This window comes from Pectinophora gossypiella, chromosome 21, assembly GCF_024362695.1.
Source record: "Pectinophora gossypiella chromosome 21, ilPecGoss1.1, whole genome shotgun sequence".
NCBI lineage: Eukaryota > Metazoa > Arthropoda > Insecta > Lepidoptera > Gelechiidae > Pectinophora > Pectinophora gossypiella.
Genome location: NC_065424.1, coordinates 4872086 through 4887505, shown reverse-complemented (window position 1 = coordinate 4887505; position 15420 = coordinate 4872086). Strand labels below are relative to the sequence as shown.

General features: G+C 41.1%; 2 protein-coding genes across 4 annotated transcripts in view; one reads left to right on the top strand and one right to left on the bottom strand.

Annotated features, from left to right (window-relative positions):
• LOC126376708 (uncharacterized) overlaps positions 1-15420 on the bottom strand; it is a 251230-nt gene that overhangs the window by 80508 nt on the left and 155302 nt on the right. The window contains exon 6 of one of the 2 annotated variants that reach the window (XR_007567739.1): positions 14589-14661. The exons of the other annotated variant lie outside the window; for it this stretch is intronic. The gene's annotated coding sequence lies outside the window, so the exon portion shown is untranslated. Of the gene's footprint in view, positions 1-14588; positions 14662-15420 lie in introns of those variants that run through there. 2 annotated transcript variants of the gene reach the window in all.
• Positions 1-15420, top strand: part of LOC126376539 (uncharacterized) — a 68609-nt gene that overhangs the window by 4568 nt on the left and 48621 nt on the right. The window contains exon 1 of one of the 2 annotated variants that reach the window (XM_050024003.1): positions 7512-8060. The exons of the other annotated variant lie outside the window; for it this stretch is intronic. The gene's annotated coding sequence lies outside the window, so the exon portion shown is untranslated. Of the gene's footprint in view, positions 1-7511; positions 8061-15420 lie in introns of those variants that run through there. 2 annotated transcript variants of the gene reach the window in all.

Below are 15420 nucleotides of genomic sequence, written 5' to 3'. Positions count from 1 at the left end.
TTCCCTAAAATAGGGGGTGGAAGTTTGTATGGGGCATTACGCAATTTTCAAAATAGAAAGCTAAAAATTGGTATGCGGACTAAGGGTGGCTTGCGTAAGGATCTTTAAACATGTTTAGTGGCCCACTAAACATGTTTAAAGACCCTTACGCAAGCCACCCTAAGTATCCGAATACTTTTGTTTTGGGAAATCCGCCCGCAACCCCTTCAAAGAGGGGGTGAAATTTTATATAAGACTTTTCGCATTTTTCAAGGTGGGAAACTAAAAATTGGTACTTTAGAACAGCGGAACCGTGTTACACAGAATTAAACGCGAGCGAACTCGGAGGGAAAAGCTAATATCCTTATAATGATCTCCCAACTTAATCAGGCCAAGGATTTATGCCTCTGGTGTCGCGGGATGGACCTTGACCTACCTGTGGCCTTCACGGTATGTTGCGAACGGGATGGAAGGTGTAACCCCCCCTTCCCCGACGTCCCTGTCTATTGAAACATAAACTGCCTAAGACGCCATCATCTCCCTAGCGTTATCCCGTTTTCACGGGTTCCTCTTACCTTCATCATCACCAGCCCATTAACGTCCCCACTGCTGGGGCACGGGCCTTCCCTGTGGATGGATAGGGAGATCTCCTCTTACCTTATCTGAAGATAACTGACGGTCTCCGTGGTCTAGTGGCTAGAGCGTTGGCCTCTTCTGGAAGTTCCAGGTTCGATTCCCAGTGGAGACAAATTCAAAAATCACTCTGTGAGTCCCGGTTTAATTAGGACATTACAGGGAGATCACGGGATTGTTTGAAGGTAAGATGATTGATGCTTTGGAAGGCAAGTTAAGCCATTGGTTCCGGTTATTACTCACTGATGGAAGTAAGTAGTCGTTACATGAGTCAAGTCAGGGGCCTTTGGCGGCTCAATAATAACCCTTGATGAGGTTGGTGATCCGCCTCATAACCCACACGATGGAAGAAGAAAGTACACGTGAAATCCTTACTCACAACATTACACGCTCTATAGTACTAACCAGAGAGAGTCGCCGCCCCCGGGCAGCCCTTGAGCTGCGGCTTGGCGACGGCCTCGGTATTCAGCTGGTCTTGGGCAAGTTAAGGTAGTTATTTACATGACGTGTCAGGGGCCGTTGGCGGCTCGATAGTAACCCTGACACCAGGGTTGATAAGGTTGTTACTCCACCTCACGCGATAGAAAAAAATAAAATAGGCATCTCGCTGATATGCAACACGTTTGACGTGTGCTGTCAGTTAGAGCGTTAGGCTCACGATCTGGAGCATCGGGTTCGATTCCCGATGGGGACATTGTCGAAATCACTTTGTGAGACTGTCCTTTGTTTGGTAATGACTTTTCAGGCTTGAATCACCTGATTGTCCGAAAAGATAAGATGATTTCGTGCTTCGGAGGGCACGTTAAGCCGTTGGTCCCGGCTTTTAGCCGTAAGAACACCTCCACCAAACCGCATTGGAGCAGCGTGGTGGAGTATGCTCCATACCCTCTCCGGTTGATTGAAGGGAGGCCTGTGCCCAGCAGTGGGACGTATATAGGCTGTTTATGTATGTTTGATGTATGGTGTGTATTGGAATCAGTACCGTTATTGTATTAAATTACCAGCTAAAATACCTTACGTGGACTGTTGTGAGTTTACGTTTATGTAGGACGTTATTGCCGACAAAAGTATGCGAAAGTAGAAACATTGAAGTGTTTATAATCACGGCTGTGCTTGACGGAGGCTTCCCTCAGCCGTGCACCGTGTAATAAACAATTGAACGAGTGTGTTCGGTGCTAGTGCACTGTGGTCTCGTGATCAATTGTTATGAATATTGGTGACATGGTCATAGAGTAACGAATAATACTACGTATAGAACGGCAGTACTCCGCTCCCCACTAGTCGCTAGGTTTACCTCATCCCCCTCGGTCTTACTTTAGTCTTCAATCGTATGGCGTCAGACGTCACACACACAGTTTCGCGGGGGGTACAGAACTTACTCCACCACGTTGGTCCAATGCAGGATGGCGGAGGCGTTTGGGTTAAAAGCCCGGCACCAAAAGATTAACGTGCCTTCCGAAGCGTGGAATCACTTTGCTTTATCCTAGCCAAACCAAGACCTACACAAGACCATCTAACAAAGCGATTGTGACAATGTACCTTCAGATCGCTTTAATCACTACACTTTACTATTTTAATTCTTTAATTTTATTTAGTATTGAGGAGCTCGGTGGCGCAGCGGTTAACGCGCTCTGTCTGCGATTGTTGAAGTAAATCAACTTTCGCAGAGGTCGGTCATAGGATGGGTGACCACAAAAAATAAAAAGTTTTCATCTCGAGCTCCTCCGTGCTTCGGAAGGCACGTTAAGCCGTTGGTCCCGGCTGCATTAGCAGTCGTTAATAACCATCAATCAGCACTGGGCCCGCGTGATGGTTTAAGGCCCGATCTCCCTATCCATCCATAGCGAAGGCCCGTGCCCCAGCAGTGGGGACGTTAATGGGCTGATGATTATGATTTAGTATTAGAAGCATTATACGGCTCACCGGCTCACGTTGGTCTAACAGAAAGCTCGATGAGGTGTGGGCCTACTTAGTCCATTTTGCGATGGATGTACCTCTGACTACTTGAATTGGGATATATTTATTTATACCTATTTGAGATTTACGATGTTGCTGTTATTTAGGAGCATTTTAAGTCCTATATTGTGACGTTTCTGGTTGCACAACCCTATTCTTGTATTGTGACTCAAATCAATTGTGGTGACAATGCAGTTCATCAGTCCGTGACTATAGGTCAGATGGATGTATTTAAATATGTTTATAGATGAAAGAGGAAAAAATGAATGTAGTGAACAGCGTTGCCAGTTTTTTTTTGCCAAGTTGGGATTTTGGAACATTTTGAGTGAAAAAAGCGGGATTCTTTCGTCGAAAGCGGGACATAGTAAAAAAAGTGTATAATAAAAAAATAATTATATATTCATTTTTTGAGTTCAAATTACGTTTACGTGACAATAGATAGCAAAAATATCCGTAGAAAAATTATTTTAATAAAAATATTATATTTTTAATCAGATTTACTCTATCGTTAAATAGTTGAATTTTGTACTATCCATAATACGTATATATTGGACATTTCAGGCTGATCATCTGACTGTCCGAAAGTAAGATGTGCTTCGGAAAGCAACCGTTTAACTAAACGGTTGGTCCCGGTTACTACTTACTGAAGTAAGTGAGTAATCGATATAAAAGCCATGTCAAGGGCCTCTGGCGGCTCAATAATTACCCTGACACCAGGGTTGCTGAGGTTGGTCATCCGCCTCACAACCCACACGATAGAAGAATACCAGGATTTCACGCGTACGACGTCACGGGTAACAGCTGGTTTAGTATAAAATAATATTCAGGTCCAGGTGAACAGGTTAGCGTGGGCGTCCCAAAGATCACTGGTCATTTGATAATTTCATTCCAAGGTGAAAGCTATTTCCAACACGCGCTGCACTCTTGGCATTCTCGTCTGCTGAATATTGGCAACACTGAGTTACACTTGGTCGTACTTAAGGCGGTCGCATTTTGGACGCGATCTCGTACAAAGACTCGTGCCGCAGCCTGGACGCTACACAAAATTTAATTCATAACGCGTAAGTGCGAGCGAGACGGATAATCCACGCGCTTTTCCCTTTAGTTCTCAGTCTTAATCCTTACAAGGGGTGAGGTAAATCCAGCTCGAGCCCAATACAAGTTGGTGCGGGGATGGGGAGTAGCGTGTTTGACTGAGTAACAGATCACTACATAGTATAAAACAAAGTCGCTTTTTCTGTCTCTATATCCCTATGTACGCTTAAATCTTTAAAACTACGCAACGGATTTTGATGCGTTTTTTTAATAGATAGAGTGATTCAAGAGGAAGTTTTATAATGTATAATAACATCCATTAAATAGTGGAGAAATACTGTTATTTTTGAGGTTTTTAATGTGATGTCGTAAATAATTTAATTTTTTCCTCAGCATTGCACCCGAGCGAAGCCGGGGCGGGTCGCTAGTAAGTTACAAAATGCTAATCTAGAAATAGAAGCCAGTTTAAGATGGTCCATTCAATCTCATTTTGCTTCTTGACTTATTTTAATTTTATGAATTAAGTAACAATGAGTACGACCTTTGACCGCTTTTGTTGATGACGTCACAGGACAGTATTTCCATACAAACTCCAAAGAAAACTTTCGTTTTGAGTTTTTGACATTCCCCAACAAGTATTTTTTTCTGATTTGCCCATTCGGGCAGGCAAAGGGAACTTAGCCCATACAGCCTAGTCTTTGGTCATATAATCTTTTTGGAGAAGCACCCAGAAAATGCAAAAAGTATCTTATTTGACTAGATTGTCAAGAAACCTGTTACCATTCTATGTGTGTCTTATGTAATTTGGCTTTTAGAAAATAAAGATATATTAAAATTACTCTTATGAAATAAAAGGCAGAAAATTCTCCAAATTAATTATGTTTAGTCAAGTTTTAATTACGTTCTTTTGAAATGGAATGTTCGCGGCTTCAGCGAGTTATCAAAGGTTATCGTTGGAACTCTTTCCTCCTATTACCACTTGGTTATAAGTAGAATGCGTATGAGTCATTGCATTGTAAGGTCAGTTTTGTCTGTTGCACTGTTTAAATGCACTTAATGCACGCGGAGTGATACGGATGATGCAAAGGTCGGGTTGCATTTAGACAGCCAGCAACGGCAACACTGGAGATTTTTTGTTGTAGCTATAAAAATAATTCTAAATCAGAATCATTTACACATAAACATAAACAGCCTATACATGTCCCACTGCTGGGCACAGGCCTCCCCACCATCAATCGGAGGGGGTACGGGGGATACTCCAACACGCTGCTCCACTGCGGGTTGGTGGAGGTGTTTGGACGAGTAGCCCGGGACCAACGGCTTAGCGTTCCTTCCGAAGCACGGAATCATCTTTTTCGAACAATCAGGTGATTCAAGCCTGCAATGTCCTTACCAAACAAAGGACAGTCTCACAAAGTGATTTCGACAATGTCCCCATCAGGAATCGAATCCGGACCTCAAGATCGTGAGCCCAACGCTCTAGCCACTAGACCACAGAGGCTGTTGCAGAATAATTTATTCAACTCAGTTATCATAGATACACTTGTTGAAGGTCAATTTAACATTTTTGAATCGACGTCATTTCACAAGGTGTTATGGCTGAGGAGAAGAAATGACAAGAAACTGCAACAGCAACACATCTTTTAAATCAATAATACATACATTACAAGTTATTTAATAACTAGAGGAACACATAAAAATATCTTCTTCAGCTCAAATCAACCGTGGTAGCCCAGTTGAAAGAACTTGACTCTCACTGTGAAGTCGCAGGTTCGAACCCAGCACGGGCCTAAACCACCGATTTTCGAATTGCTTTCGAATTCATGTTCGGATCATCACGATTACCGCGTGCTCAGCGATGAAGGAAAACATCGCGAGCAAACCCATATATATTCTCGAGGTATGTGACCTAATCTGTATTGGGTTGGCTTTTCCCTTGCGGGTTGGAAGGTCAGGCAGGCAGTCGCCTCAGTAAAAAAAACCAGGACAGCCTATCTCCATAGAGAATTAGATAAAATTGCAGTGGCCACCCATGATCTAACCTGTCGCCCAGGGTTGATGACAAAGTCAAAGTATTTGTTGCACACCATATTATGGTAAACAGTTGTTATACATATTATAGTACCACATATGGATTCGGGAGGGTATATGCAAACACAAAAAAAATAAGTACTTAACATCATCATCATCATCAGCCCATTAACGTCCCCACTACTGGGGCACGGGCCTTCCCTATGGATGGATAGGGAGATCGGGCCTTAAACCATCACGCGGGCCCAGTGCGGATTGATGGTTATTAACGACTGCTAATGCTGCCGAGACTAACGTCTTAACGTGCCTTCCGAAGCACGGAGGAGCTCGAGATGAAAACTTTTTTTTTGTGGTCACCCATCCTATGACCGGCCTTTGCGAAAGTTGCTTAACTTCAACAATTGCAGACCGAGCGCGTTTACCGCTGCGCCACCGAGCTCCTCAAGTACTTAACATTAAACAAAATTAATCAAAAAAAAAATCTATGAAAATCTTAAAAACTATTTGTAACAAAATCTACAACACTTACAGTCTATTTCCACCCCCGCCCCGTGATCGTTCATATCTGGCGCCGACCTCATCCCCTCTGGGTCTTTAGTCTTTAAGTCGCAAGCCGGTAAGGAGTAAGAGGGAGAGCGCATGGACTGTGTCTCGCTTACACTTACGGGTTCGACGGCCTCTGTGGTTGAGCGATGTGCTCACGCTCCGGAGGCCCCGGGTTCGATCCCCGTTGGGACAAATCACATAAACATTTTGTGATCCCTAGTTTGGTTAGGACATTACAGTCACCTGATTGTCTAAAAGTAAGATGACCCATTCTTCGGAAGGCACGTTGCCGGGCCGTTGGTCCCGGTTACTACTTACTGAAGTAAGTAGTCGTTACATGAGTCATGTCGGGGGCCTATGGCGACTCAATAATAAATAACCCTGACACCAGGGTTGTTGGGGTTGGTAATCACCTCACGACCCACACGATAGAAGAGAAGACGGGTTAAGGAGCACACGGTAAAAATGTGATTTTTGTATGAAGTGTCCGGGCTGGGATATCGTTGTGAAGGGTTCGCCAATATGCGTGGGATGTTTTGGCATGGTGCCCATAACGAAACTACGTCCCTCTCTGAGTCCTTTTTGCACCCCCAGGGGTGAATAAGTTTGTCTCTTTCGTTTTGGATGCGGTTAAAAGCGAACAAAAATATTCCTTGTAGGTCTATAATAAGTCAAAAGTAAATTTTCAATGGAATTCGCACATATGAAAACAATAGGTGGGCATTGAAAGGTCAAGTTCATAGTAAATCGATTAGTTATATCGATATGACGGTGACTGCATATTGAAACTAAGTATGCAAACTGCAAACAATCCTAGTCATATACAATTTCAAAACTGGATAGAATAGGCATTTACGAAGCACCTTAGACCACATCTTCGCTTACCATCAGGTGCGATGGTGGTTAAATGGAAACCTATTTTATAATTAAAATAAGTAAAGTTATGTACTTACCTATTTAATCCAATAATAGATACTAGGTAATAGATAGGTAATAGGTCCTTGCTAGATACTGAACGGGTTTAGGGAAGAGCAAGCTCTACTAAGAATCCCGAAATGCTTCTTAAAACTGACTAAAATTGAAATTGATATTAGGTCATTTAAGCAATTTAAGTAGGTAATAGGTAAGGTACTAACAAAACAAGGTACGGTTTGTTAGTTAGTATAGCTATTATCATAAAATGCGATAAAATATGATAAAATAAATGGTAAGTTAAGAAAAACAAGCATATAATATACAGTAGGCGATGTCAAAAGTCAACGTTCTAAAAATAATCGAACAAAGGAGTGAAGTCTTCCCGCGTGAATAAATACATAAACCAGTAACCAGTTCATTCGATAGAGACCGCGGGGACGATACGGACCGCGCGATCCGACCATTATAGCTTTATTTTCAAACTATTTGAAGCTCGCGAGTGTAATTCGGACCGCATACGTACATCTATTTATTTACATTTTAAAAATATATTTTATCTATGCCATTACAAGTTTGCGGACGTAAGAGAACACGCGCTATCATACATTCTGCCAGTGATATTTATTTACTTTTACATTTTGAATTGAGAACACGGCGTTACGCGCCTGATTAGTGACGTGTTGAATTTTATATTCGTTTGAAAAACGATGTGTTAGAAAAAAAAGTTGCAAGGTTGTTTATGTGTCGTTGTTTGTGAAGAAAATAAATAAAGTGTAGTTTATTTTGGATTAAATATAAGAAGTGTGTGATAATGTAAAAAATTGTGATATTTTTGTGTAAATAAGCAGATTTATAGTGTGAGACTGATGGTCTCGAAATAATATTGGATTTTGGCGCGTTTTTTTTGGCACAATATCCGTTGTGTCCGGAGGAATGTATCTGGCTTCACGGAATAATGTTATAGTGTAAGTTGTTTATGTTTTTTAAATTTTATGTCGATTTAAGTGCTTTGATGCGAAGGTGAATGAGGCGATAAGATTAGCGTCAGGGATTCCTTTGTTTTGATTAATTTTATCTGCCCCAGACGGTTCTCGTATGTAATTGCAGACATAATGCAATTACATTACATTTTTTTATATCGATGGTGATATTTTATTTCGCGCCAATGATTTTATTAATTGTTTTTAAAGGATAGGCAATGGAACCGGGCCATACAATCAACACATTATTTCGTAATAAAAATAATGTATCTTTTAACTTAATTTCATCATCATGAATATGAGTGATACAAAGTGCGTCCTTATCTTTCTTTTTGTATGACTTCAATATGTATAAAATTGTTTGTTGAAAATATCATACGCATAGGAAAAATCCAAAGGTTAGTTAATGTAACTGTCTGTTTACGTACAATTATAAAGTATCGACCTATATATGTTTTTCAACATGCGTCAGTTAACAATATTAGTCAATAAACGTAACCATTTTTATGTCGTAGAGATCTGGGGGGGTTAAAAAGGCCACATTGAAGCAATTCATCTAAGAAAGCAATATTGCAACTTGACATCTGCGCATATAAAAAAGTAAGTGCGCAATGCAAACAAATGTCAAATAGCAATATTGCTTTCTTAGATGAATTGCTTCGATGTGGCCATTTTAACCCCCCTGAACTCAGCTGGCGAGGAGTATAATAATACTATACACCTCCGCCTACCCCTTAGGGGAAACAAGCGCGATGCTATAATTATATATTATTATAGGTTCCTCGTCATCAAAAGTGTGATTTGATTTGCGAAATTACTCTCCTGCGGTGCACCTCGGGCAGTCGCCATTTTGTCGATAAAATTCCTATCATAGCCACTATAGTATGGCTGTTTATTTACTTGCGTATACGTTTATTAGTCGGCACGTGGAGATAGGTACACGATTAACAGATCATATTTGTCAAGCGCAATATGTGTGGCGCATGCGCATTTACATGTACCTACCTACCATTTTATATCTACCTACTGCATAATATATTGCTTCTATTTTTTTTATTCATTTTGTACCCGAGCAATGAGAAAATAGGTAATTACCACGTTGAGTCTGGACAGCGCCATCTGTATTATTTTTGGGAAAAGGAGCCTGGAGAGTCTCTCATTAAATTCGTATCATAGGAATCTATCCCCTTTGTCTCTCTCTCTCTTTATTTAAGAGCTGCGCTCTTGTCGGTGGCGTAATTAGTGTTGTAAAACAGCTCGAGTCAGCGCTTAAACGCTGGAGTCGACGCTCGAGCAGATTGCTAATGCTCAAGTCGGGACTCGACTGAGGCGCTTGACGCTTGAGCAGTGGCTTGAGCGTTTAAGTGAAAAAGTCTATTCCGAGCGCCGGACTCAGCGCTCGGCTCAAGCTTGAGCGTGAGCGTCTAGATTGAATAGTAATTAATAAGAATTGTTAAAAAAAGGTATTATATTATACGCGAAATAAAATGGTTTTAGATATATTTTTTTATTACGAATGAATTAAATGAATGAAATATTAAAATATTAATACAACGCTCAGACGCTTGAGCGCGTGACTCGAGGGTCGAAGTCTGAGCCGTCAACGCTCGCAAGCCTTAAACACTCAAGCGGTTTACGCTCGAGTCTAAAACGCTCCAAAGCGTCGACTCAGCGCTCATTTTTACAACACTAGGCGTAATCGCCATTACTCCATAGATAGGGCGTGTAGGACGGTGGTTGCCCTAATCGCCTTCCGTTCAGCAGTACACCGACCAATTTCTCTATCGGTGATGTACCTAGGCGCCGCTACTTCAAAAGCGCACCCCTGATGCCGGGCAGCAGCGGTATCAGTACTGGTTGGAGGCCGGGGATTCTGGTAGGGCTCTAGCTAGATCCCTTTTATATCTTTGCCAAATAAATAAGTAAGTTTGTTTTTGAGAAGTGTGTCAGGATCGAAGCAAGTGGTATTCTATAGTCTCTGCTTACCCCGGTGGGAAATAGGCGTGAGTTTATGTATGTATGTTGTTTCAAAGATTTGACGCTTCATCGGGTGTGGAAAATAACTTAAAACGTAAGTGCAATGTTATTAGACGAAGCGAATTCTATCGTCTAGGTGCGTCATTTCTACCTATATTATGTAAGTACTTACAAGAATTTGACTAAAGTATGTCATCAGCATCATCATCATCAGCCCATTAACGTCCCCACTGCTGGGGCACGGGCCTTCCGTACGGAGGGATAGGGAGATCGGGCCTTAAACCATCACGCGGGTCCAGTGCGGATTGATGGTTATTAACGACTGCTAATGCAGCCGGGAGCAACGGCTTAACGTGCCTTCCGAAGCACGGAGGAGCTCAAGATGAAAACTTTTTTTTTGTGGTCACCCATCCTATGACCGGCCTTTGCGAAAGTTGCTTAAATTTAACAATCGCAGACCGAGCGCGTTTACCGCTGCGCCACGGAGCTCCTCCTAAAGTATGTACACATTATTTCAACGTCTACCCCGCAAGTCGTACGTCGTAAATGCAGCCTACTTCCGGCTCACATTTGGTTCTCAGACACGTGCGCCTGGCATCCTTGAACGTCAATTTATAAGGGCACACGCCTATTGGTCCATGAGAACACAGACCAATGTACTATGACACAAGACTGGGTATATTACGACATTACTGTCAGTAAATAATGAGGAAATATCCTGGCTACGTTCCTCAAAAATAATACAGGGTGTTACTTGTTAGTGACATCGTGATTTTGAAGGATGATTCAGAACTTACTTACTCCATATGCTGCTATTCAAATTCAAATATATTTATTTCAGACATTAACACATCCATAGGGGTTAGTATGAAAGGCAACTTAATAGCTAATGTTATCTTAACAATACAGGGTGTTAGTGACATCGTAACGAAAACTTTGAGGGATGATTCAGGCCATGATTCTGAGTTTATATCAAGTGGAATTTTCCGTCGCAAAAGTATGGAACGGAAAATAATTTAAATAAGCTCTAAAATTTTCATGACTTCTCCGACGGGAAATTCCACTTGATATCGACTCAGAATCATGGTCTGAATCATCCCCTTCAGTATTTGTTACAGTGTCACTAACACCCATACCTACTTGTATGGCTACTATAATATAGTAGCCATAAGTAAGTAATATAGTAAGTAAATAAGTAAGTAATAAATAAGTAATAAATAAATAAGTAATATAGTAAGTACATATTATGTACTTGCATGGGGTGTAAGTGACATCGTAACGAATACTGAGAGGGATGATTCAGACCATGATTCTGAGTTAATATCAAGTGGAATTTTCCATCGCAAAAGTATAGAATTGAAAATAATTTAAAAAAACTAAAAAAATAACATGAATTTTGCGACGGAAAATTCCACTTGATATTAACTCAGAATCATGGTCTGAATCATCCCTCTGAGTATTCGTTACGATGTCACTAACACCCTGTATACTTATAAATAAGAGCTGGGTTTTGGCAATATATGAGCCTTTGTCCAGTGCTCAAAAAATGAACCCTGGGCGCAGGCCGCTACAATTTTTAGGAGGCTGTTGCCGCTGCCACGCACCCTGCACCCTGATATGTTTTATAATTATTAGAATAAGCCTTGGTCTGTACCTTAGCACTAGAACTTTCCGGACTCGCTGACCCCCCAAAATACAGGCTTTCCTAGTTTGGGGGACATAGAATCACTATCTGTATCAAAACTCTGTACGATCAACTGCTATTGTAACTTTTCATTTGTGTTATTTTTGGAAATAAAAAAACTTATTATTATTATAACATGACTAGCTTTTGCCCGCGACTTCGTCCGCGTGGAAGGGTTTTTGCCGCTAATTCCCGTTCCCGTGGGAATTCCGGTAATTCCTTTCTTAGTGCACCTCTACGGTACCTAAGCTACGTCCCTTCCAAATTTCAATTGCCTACGTTTAGCCGTTTAGGCTGTGCGTTGATATGTCAGTCAGTCAGTTTCTCCTTTTATATATTTAGATTCTGAGTTAATATCAATTGGAATTTTCTTATATACGAGTAAGACTATTGAGAATTTTGTTTTACTGGTAAACCTACTGGGTACAAAATTCTCAGTGGTCCTACCAGTATGTCTATTGGGAAGGAATTTTCCAGTAGTTCAACTGGTAAGACTACTGGGAATAGAGGAAATAAAGTGGAATCACGCCTATGTCCCTGAAAGGGTAGGCAGGGGCATGGGATTGTGTCTTTTCTAACCTTCTAAAAATCGTTTGTTCTCTATCCAACCACTCACACATGTTATCTTCTCACATACTTTCGTAATTGGTTACAATTGGCTTTCGCCTTTCTAGTTAGCGCAATTTGTCGTATCGACCTTGGCCGAGCAAACAAAACCCATCGATCCATTTTCTTGGCTGTTTGCCCGTCTGTCTTTTGCCTATCTGCATTTTGTTTTACCATGGCTAGGGTTCTAAATTACCCTTTGATAATTACCACGATAATGATAATACCTAATGGGCGTTTTTGCAACTTACTCAAATAAGATCATCATCATCATCATCAGCCCACTAACGTCCCCACTGCTGGGGCACGGGCCTTCCCTATGGATGGATAGGGAGATCGGGCCTTAAACCATCACGCGGGCCCAGTGCAGATTGATGGTTATTAACGACTGCTAATGCAGCCGGGACCAACGGCTTAACGTGCCTTCCGAAGCACGGAGGAGCTCGAGACTAAAACTTTTTTTTTGTGGTCACCCATCCTATGGCCGGCCTTTGCGAAAGTTGTCCGTGTGATGAAGTAAAAAGCGCTTTTGACCGCTTTTGAACGAAACCAAGTCCAAACTCAAAAAGAAAAATGATATTTATTTTTGATCAACTATTATTTATTTATTTAATAAACACACGTAACAGGTTACAGACACAAATCTTATGAAATAATACACTTTTTGAGGTTCAGACTGTGGCCCAACTAAACGTATGCAAGTTATACAATACTATGGTGAGAAAACACGACGCAAATTAAAAGATATTACAATAAAGTATACTTAGCTCCGCAACAACATGGTAACAACTACGATTCGTGGATCTACGGCCAAATCTTCAGGTGAGCATTATGTTTCTAACAAGAAAACGAATGAAGGCAGGAAAATTATTATTAAAAATATCAATATCCCTGTCATTAACTACAAGGTCGTTGTACTGATTAGTGTTAGAATGCCGGAATTCTTCTTATCGTGTGGGTTGTGAGGTGGAATACCAGCCTAATCAACCCGGGTGTCAGTGTTATGATTGAGCCGCCAAAGGCCCCTGACATGGTTCACGTAACGATTACTTGCTTACATCAGTAAGTAGTAACCGGGACCAACAAAATAGTATTATAATAGTAATAACAGTATGAGTAGTAGAGGAGCTCGGTGGCGCAGCGGTAAACGCGCTCGGTCTGCGATTGTTGAAGTTAAGCAACTTTCGCAAAGGCCGGTCATAGGATGGGTGACCACATAAAAAAAATAGTTTTCATCTCGAGCTCCTCCGTGCTTCGGAAGGCACGTTAAGCCGTTGGTCCCGGCTGCATTAGCAGTCGTTAATAACCACCAATCCGCACTGGGCCCGCGTGGTGGTTTAAGGCCCGATCTCCCTATCCATCCATAGGGAAGGCCCGTGCCCCAGCAGTGGGGACGTTAATGGGCTGGTGATGATGAATAGTATAATAGTAATGCAAAATAGTATAATACACCAAATCATCAAAACACTTTCCAACAGACATCTAGAAAGGTGCCATAAAGTCTTTATCATAAACAAATGACAGCCTACTCTCAAAACAAGGCTGATAGCGCTGATATGCGCAGACGCATAAACGATTTGCAGCGGATCGCTGGTAGAATGTTAGCCAATCATAACCGTCGTGTAGTGATTGCTTATGTAACTCTTGTGTAATGGTTAAGACATTTTTATGTCGTATGTAAGGTAAGGTATGGTTATATACAATAACATGCTAATGCTAATGTTGTAGATTTTACTTCCATTGGACATAGCGTCACGCCTGATCCCTTAAGTGGTAGGCAGTTGTGTCTAGTGCGCCAGACCTCGCCAGCTGTTTAGGTCCCAAATAAATACTACTACACACTTTGAAACCATGTCATATTAACTATTTTTACAAATTAAACCGTAAGTCTCATTAAATGTCAATTATGATAGTGCGACAGGGTTCTATAGTGGGTATATGATATTGCTCACGACTGTACTTAATACGGAGAACGCAAAAAATAATGTTTACTTCTATGTAATAATCGCCATCACCGAATTTCTTTTTTTTTCTGGATAGAATAGTATTTTGCTCCTAACACATTCAGTAGAAACTTTTATGTACGTAATGGTGCTAATTCCTGTAAACACCATCTAATTTTATTTTAAGTTATATCTGTCATTTTCTTATCCGCCGAAAAGGAAAGGGACGGGTAATCGACAAACATAAAATTTATGGAACACACGTCAATTTTAAGCACAAATCTAAAGTAACCGTCTAAAAAATTTACATTGGCCAATAACCCGACAGAATTAAGTTGACAGCACACGTCAAACGGTTTGCATACCAGCGAGATACCTTATTGTTTCGCCCGGGTCATTCATTCATTTACTCAGTCTTCCTAAAATTAAGAGCTGTCAATCATCCGTCCCTTTCCTTTTCGGCGGATAAGAAAATGACAGGTATAACTTAAAGTAAAATTAGGAGGTGTCTGCTGGAATCGGGGCCAGTATCAATTATCTATATAAATAAAAATGAATTGCTGTTCGTTAGTCTCGATACACAGTCATACAAAAAAAGTTCAGGCGCAAGTTTTGTTTAATTTCTGTAAAGCTGTTGACCCGGTTGCACATAACAGATTTTAAATTGGCAACGACGATATTATAAAAGTCATATTGATTAGAATTTGTATCGAACAATACGTGTAGGCACATATTTATCAGCACTAGCGCTCTTTATCACGAGTAGGCAATTTTATATATTGTTTACGCCATATTTTATACATAGTATACGAGCCCCTGCTGCGTGGTTTACTAAGCAGCAACGCTTATCTACGTGAAGATATTAGCAGTGATCGGATATTCGGGCGCTTGTTTGCCTTAATTTCATAGAATTCTATGAAACAATTAAAACGCGCGCTTTAAAAAAATATATAATGTAGGGTTCGAATAACACATTACGATGTTTTAGAATGTTGTAGGTATGGTAGGAATGTTCAGATATTCTTCCTCTCAGACGACGCCCTGAGCCGAGGTTCGCGCCGAACTGGACACCCTCAGGCCTGTTGTCTTAAATTTTGTGCCAAGTGAGAGCTCTCAATGCTCCCCATTTGTCCGG